Here is a 7,500-nt window from a genome sequence, read left to right as displayed (position 1 = left end):
TAATCCAGTTGAAAAAGAAATTTACAAAAAACAAAATACAAAAATTCAAGATTATTGGCGACAAGATAAGGAAAAATATTTAAATGAACATTGCCAGAGAATTGAAAACTGTTCTATCAATAAGACAACAAAAGAACTCTACCAAGGAGTACGAAACATCACACGAAAATTTAAACCTACAATGGACACTATCAAAACTGAAGATGGACTTGTTTTATGTGATGGAAAAGAAGTCAAAGATAGATGGAATCAATATTGTTCCAACCTATACAAAAAAATAAAGATCTAACAACAACATTAATTAGACTCAATGACAACGAAGATGAACCATCGCCACTGCTACACGAAGTTATAAAAGCCATAAAAGAAGTAAAGAATAACAAGAGCCCCGGAATAGATGAAATAACAGCAGAACTAATTAAGAATGCTGGCGAAAGTGTTGAATACTTCTACAAACTCTGTACAAAAATATGGAATGAAAGAAAATGGCCAGAAGACTGGGTAAAATCAATCTTTGCTCCCATACCTAAAAAAGGTGATGCACTCCAATGCAACAATAATAAGACAATTGCATTAATAAGTCACAGCAGCAAAATTTTGTGAAATTATTGCTGAAAGAATGAAGTTGAAGTTAAGAGAGGAAATTGCAGACGAACAAGCAGGTTTTCGCCCTGGAAAAGGTACCAGAAACCAGATTCTAAATTTAAAATTGATCATAGAGAAAAACAGAGAACATAAAAAAACCTACACCTGTGTCATCGATTATGTGAAAGGTTTTGATACTGTTCACGATATCCTCTGGAATAACATGAACGATATGAAGTTTCCAAAACCATCATCCAACTAAAAGGCCAGTATGACCAACAACAAGCAGCTGTAAGAACCACTTTTGGGTTAACAGAATGGTTCGAAGTAAAACAAGGGGTTGCGACAGGGTTGCATTCTGTCCCCCGCACCTCTTTAAAATATTTCTGAAACAATTATGAGAGGTATTCTAGAGAATTTTGAAGGAACTGTAGATGTTGGAGGATACAAAATATCAAATTTTAGGTATGCCGATGATATAGTTTTGATTGCCAGCAGTATCACTGAACTACAACAACTACTAGATAAAGTTAGAGAAGCAAGCGAAAGGCTGGCTTGTTTCTTAATGTCAAGAAAACTAAGATCATGAAGATTCAAAGATAACCGGCAATGAACAATGATGAACATGTTACAATCAATGGAATGATTGTGGAAAATGTGAAAGAGTTCACTTATCTTGGAGCTATTTTAACTAATACATATGATGATTCACCGGAGATAAAAAGAAGAATTACCATTGCCAAAAACGCCACAATTGCTCTCAATAACATCTGGAAAGACCAAAGCATTACCTTACGGACAAAGATGAGGTTATTGAACTCATTAGTTTTCCCAGTTGCATCATATGGTTCTGAGTGTTGGGTGCTGAAGTAGATAGACAAGAAAAAGATCAATAGTTTTGAAATGTGGTGTTACAGACGAGTTTCTGGGGTATTAGCTGGACAGAGAAGAAGATGAAGGATGAAGTGCTGAGAAAAATAAATTGTAAAGACCGGCTGTTGGACATCTTGAACAAAAGGAAATTAAAGTTTATTGGTCATGTAATGAGAAGTAAAAGTATTGAGAAAAACTTGCTGACAGGGATGGTGATAGGAAACAGAGGAAGAGGCAAACCGAAGACAAGACTAAGCGACAATATCAAAGATATTTGCGGGCTGTCGATGGTACAAGTGGAAAGAAAAGCGTAAGATCGAGTTTAGTGGCGAAGGATGGTGGAGAGGTCCATGGCTGCTCAAACATGAGCATACCGTTATTGATGATGAGGCGGTTATTTATAAAAAATTGCGGTTTTTAATGTTGGTTTTTAATTTATTTTTGTCTTTTTTTTATTGTGTTTTATTTCACAAAGATAAAGAAGAAAATAAGAAAGGGAGATGTCGGTAGCGATCTGCATGGACCTGGCTTGAACTACCAACAGTCTCTGATAGATATGAGAGCAGATAAGGGAAACGACAATGGCAATCCGCAAGGATTTACTTGAACCACTGTTGTTACACAGAGAAGAAATAAATGTAACTTGTACATCATGTATGAGTCACTCGTCACGACTGACAAAATTGCGGGCTAAAGAGATACATCATAAATCTTTACGCCGGCACTAAGACAGCAACCAACCCTATTAATGAAAAGGTTTCAGTGTCTTTTTTGTCCTACGTGGATGAGTGACAGCTAGCGTGAATGAGAGGGAAAGCAAGAGTGACCTCACTCAGAGAATGAATCACAAACACTAATATTAACGTTCACTAGAACAAAACTGAAGTAAATTAGCAATGTTAGCTATATAAAATTATTTCAACTACCACACTGAATTCAACAGAATGTAGGCATGAATGAATGGTAACATGAAAAAAAAATATTTGCCAACTTTTTAGCAAGCAAATCTTCTCGGGGTCAGAAAATCTGAACTGCCGAGGTACATGTCTAGCTATGCATGTTATACTTCATCGACGGAGGATCCTATACCCAAAATGCCATACACTGACTGAAGTGACTCGAGCCAGGAAAATCTAAAAATAACCTGCTCTTTTCTGCGTATCTGTCATGGGCGCTCGCGACCTTCCTAACAGATATTTAGATTGTCACGAATCACACAACAAGCGACTTCAAGAGGGTGAGAGAGGTGTGATTAATAAGTGAATAATGATCCTAGCTTAAACCCTAGTACTACATTAATTAACTGACATAACCACGAGCAATCCTGTGCACTATGATACGGGGGAGATCCTACGCTATATTCAATTTAATAAATTTTAATGAAATTGCTTACACACTCCGTTCTAGCACCGATAGAACATGTCACCAAAAAGCAGTGTAACAATGCTATGGTTAATCCTTAAGGCTTTCAACAAACAACAACCAAATTACAGGGAACCAAGCTGTCCTGTCTTGACCCTTCCCTCGATTTCCCCTGACCACCAGCGAAAGAGAAAGCGAGGTCAGGTCAGGGTGAGGGGAGGAACGAGATAAAATGAAATGGTATTCGTGATAAGATAAATCATGAACGTGTTAAATTTGTTTGCAGATGAAACACATAAATCTCTAAAATGAGAGAAATTTATTAACTACTTAACTAACGAACGATATTCATGTTTGTTGACCACATACTCGTCACACGGATATGTGATCTGAAGTGAAGGGAATAGTGTGAGAACGTGCCATTTGCTGTTATTTAGCACTTTTTACCCACAAAAAACAACAACAGCCTAACAAATTTATGGGAGAAGAAAGGGAAAAGAAATAAGAAAAAGGGGGCCCAAACGTGTACTTACCTGTTTTTGTTTTTTTTTCTTAGCCATGTCTTGAAGCGGTCGAGCGGATTTTCTCCGAAGGTTTGCGTTCATGCTGCGAGCCGGAAGGATGCAGCGCTACCCTGACACCAGATTATAAAAGGCTATGCGTACTCTAGCACGCATGGCTGACAGGGCTCAAAACACACGTAAAGGGGTGAACACACGCTATGACGACGCTACGATTTGTCTAAAGGGTAAAAGCACCACACGGTGTCAGGTCACGGTGTCGGGGCAGCTCGTCCGGAGGGAAAAGGGGCTAAGCCGGCCTTACCGCGTCGGGTGCTGGTCACGAACTCCCTGAGGCCTAGGTCATCCTCGGTATAAGTAGTGAGCGTTCCAGCTGGGGGAAGCATGGGGAGAGCGAGGTGAGGTCACCGGTCACCGGTATTATTTTCCTTTTCATGAATAAATATATATCTATATATAAATATATATGTGTGTGTGTATGTATATATATATATAAGGAAAACAATATCCATATATATACTTATGTACGTACATATATGTGTATATGTACACACACACACACACACACACACACACACACACACACACACACACACACACACACACACACACACATATATATAAATATATATATACATATATATATATACATATATATATATATATATATATATATATATATATATATATATATATTATAATATATATTATTTTATATTATAATATATAGTATATATATATATATATATATATATATTATATATGTATAATATATATGTTATATATTTTATATATATGTTTTGTGTGTGTGTGTGTGTGTGTGTGTGTGGTGTGTGTGTGTGTGTGTGTGTGGTGTGTGTGTGTGTGTACTATACACATATATGTACGTTACATAAGTATATATATGGATATTGTTTTCCTTATATATATTATCATACACACACACATATATATTTATTATAGATATTATTTATTCATGAAAAGGAAATAATACCGGTGACCGGTGACCTCACCTCGCTCTCCCCATGCTCCCCCAGCTGGAACGCTCACTACTTTTACCGAGGATGACCTAGGCCGCAAAGAGTTCATGACCAGCACCCGACGCGGTAAGGCCGGCTTAGCCCCTTTTCCCTCCGGACGAGCTGACCCGACCCGTGACCTGACACCGTGTGGTGCTTTTTACCCTTTAGACAAATCGTAGCGTCGTCATAGCGTGTGTTCACCCCTTTACGTGTGTTTTGAGCCCTGTCAGCCATGCTTTGCTAGAGTACGCATAGCCTTTTATAATCTGGTGTCAGGTAGCGCTGCATCCTTCCGGCTCGCAGCATGAACCAAACCTTGGGAGAAAATCCGCTCGCCGCTTCAAGACATGGCTAGAAAAAAAAAAAAAAACGAGGAAAGTACACGTTTGGGCCCCCTTTTTCTTATTTTTTTTCCCCTTTTTTCTCCATAAATGTGTTAAGCTTTTTGTTTTTTTTTGTTGGGTAAAAAGTGCTAAATAACAGCAAATGGCACGTTCTCACACTATTCCCTTCACTTCAATCACATATCCGTGGGGATCGAGTATGTGGTAAACAAACATGAATATCGTTCGTTAGTTAAGTATTATAAATTTCTCTCATTTTTAGAGATTTATGTTGTTTCATCTGCAACAAATTTAACACGTTCATGTTTTTATCTTATCACGAATCCATTTCATTTTATCTCGTTCCTCCCCTCACCCTGACCTGACCTCGCTTTCTCTTTCGCTGGTGGTCAGGGAATCGGGGGAAGGGTAAAGACGGGACAGCTTGGTTCCCTGTAATTTGGTTGTTGTTTTGTTGACGCCTTAAGGATTAACCATAGCATTGTTACACTGCTTTTTTGGTGACATGTTCTATCGTTGCTAGAACGGAGTGTGTAACGCAATTTCATTAAAAATTTTTTAAAATTTAAAATAGCGTAAAGGGTCTCCCCCGTATCATATGCACAGGATTTCTCGTGGTTTTTGTCAGTTAAATTTAATGTAGTACCCAGGGTTTAAGCTAGGTCATTATTCACTTATTAATCACACCTCTCTCACCCCTTGAAGTCGCTTGTTTTGTGATTCGTGACAATCTAAATATCTGTTAGGAAGGTCGCGAGCGCCCATGACAGATACGCAGAAAGAGCAGGTTTTTTTAGATTTTCCTGGCTCGATCACTTCATCAGTGTATGGCATTTTGGGGTATGGATCCTCCCGTCGATGAAGTATAACATGCATACTAGACTGTACCTCGGCAGTTCAGTTTTTTCTGACCCGAGAAGATTTGCTTGCTAAAAAGTTGGCAAATATTTTTTTTCATGTTACCATTCTTCATGCCTAATTCTGTTAAATTCATTTGTGGTAGTTGAAATAATTTTATATAGCTAACATTGCTAATTTACTTCATTTTTGTTCTAGTGAACGTTAATATTAGTGTTTGTGATTCATTTTCTGAGTGAGGTCACTCTCGCTTTCCCTCTCATTCACGCTAGCTGTCACTCATCCACGTAGGACAAAAGCCCTGAAACCTTTTCATTAATAGGGTTTGGTTGCTGTCTTAGTGCCGGCGAAAAGATTTATGATTTATCTTTTTAGCCCGCAATTTTGTCAGTCGTGACGAGTGACTCATACATGATGTACAAGTTACATTATTTCTTCTCTGTGTAACAACAGTGGTTCAAGTAAATCCTTGCGGATTGCATTGTCGTTTCCCTTATCTGCTCTCATATCTATCAGAGACTGTTGGTAGTTAAAGCCAGGTCCATGCAGATCGCTACCGACATCTCCCTTTCTTATTTTCTTCTTTATCTTTGTGAAATAAAACACAATAAAAAAAAAAAAATAAATTAAAAACCAAACATTAAAAACCGGGCAATTTTTTATAATAACCGCCTCATCATCAATAACGGTATGCCCCATGTTTGAGCACCATGGACCTCTCCACCATCCTTCGCCACTAAACTCGATCTTACGCTTTTCTTTCCACTTGTACCATCGACAGCCCGCAAATATCTTTGATATTGTCGCTTAGTCTTGTCTTCGGTTGCCTCTTCCTCTGTTTCCTATCACCATCCCTGTCAGCAAGTTTTTCTCAATACTTTTACTTCTCATTACATGCCCATAATTTTAAATTTTCCCTTTTTGTTAAAGATGTCCAACACCGGTCTTTAAAATTTATTTTTCTCAGCACTTCATCCTTCTCTTCTTCTCTGTCCAGCTAATACGCAGTACTCGTCTGTAACACCACATTTCAAAACTATTAAATCTTTTTCTTGTCTATCTATTTCAGCCCCCAAACACTCAGAACCATATGATGCAACGGGGAAAACTAATGAGTTCAATAACCTCATCTTTGTCCGTAAGTTATGCTTTGGTCTTTCCAGATGTTATTGAGAGCAATTGTGGCGTTTTTGGCAATGGTAATTCTTCTTTTTATCTCCGGTGAATCATCATATGTATTAGTTAAAATAGCTCCAAGATAAGTGAACTCTTTCACATTTTCCACAATCTTTCCCATTGATTGTAACATGTTCATCATTGTTCATTGCCGTTATTCTTTGAATCTTCATGATCTTAGTTTTCTTGACATTAAGAAACAAGCCAGCCTTTTCGCTTGCTTCTCTAATTTTAAATCTAGTAGTTGTTGTAGTTCAGTGATACTGCTGGCAATAAAAACTATTCTCGGCATACCTCAAATTTGTTTATTTTGTATCCTCCAACATCTACAGTTCCTTCAAAATTCTCTAGAATACCTCTCATAATTGTTTCAGAATATATATTAAAAGGTGCGGAGACAGAATGAAACCCTGTCGCACTCCTTGTTTTACTTCGAACCATTCTGTTAACCCAAAGTGGTTCTTACAGCTGCTTGTTGTTGGTCATACTGGCCTTTTAGTTGGATGATGTGTTTTGGAAACTTCATATCGTTCATGTTATTCCAAGGATATCGTAAACAGTATCAAAACCTTTCACATAATCGATGAACACAGGTTAGGTCTTTTTATGTTCTCTGTTTTTTCTCTTATGATCAATTTTAATTTAGAATCTGTTTCTGGTACCTTTTCCAGGCGAAAACCTGCTTGTTCGTCTGCAATTTCCTCTCTTAACTTCAACTTCATTCTTTCAGCAAAAATTTTTTCAAAAAAATTTTTGCTG

This window comes from Penaeus monodon, chromosome 14 (genome assembly GCF_015228065.2).
Source record: "Penaeus monodon isolate SGIC_2016 chromosome 14, NSTDA_Pmon_1, whole genome shotgun sequence".
Taxonomy (NCBI): Eukaryota; Metazoa; Arthropoda; class Malacostraca; order Decapoda; family Penaeidae; genus Penaeus; species Penaeus monodon.
This window is presented reverse-complemented; position numbering follows the sequence as displayed.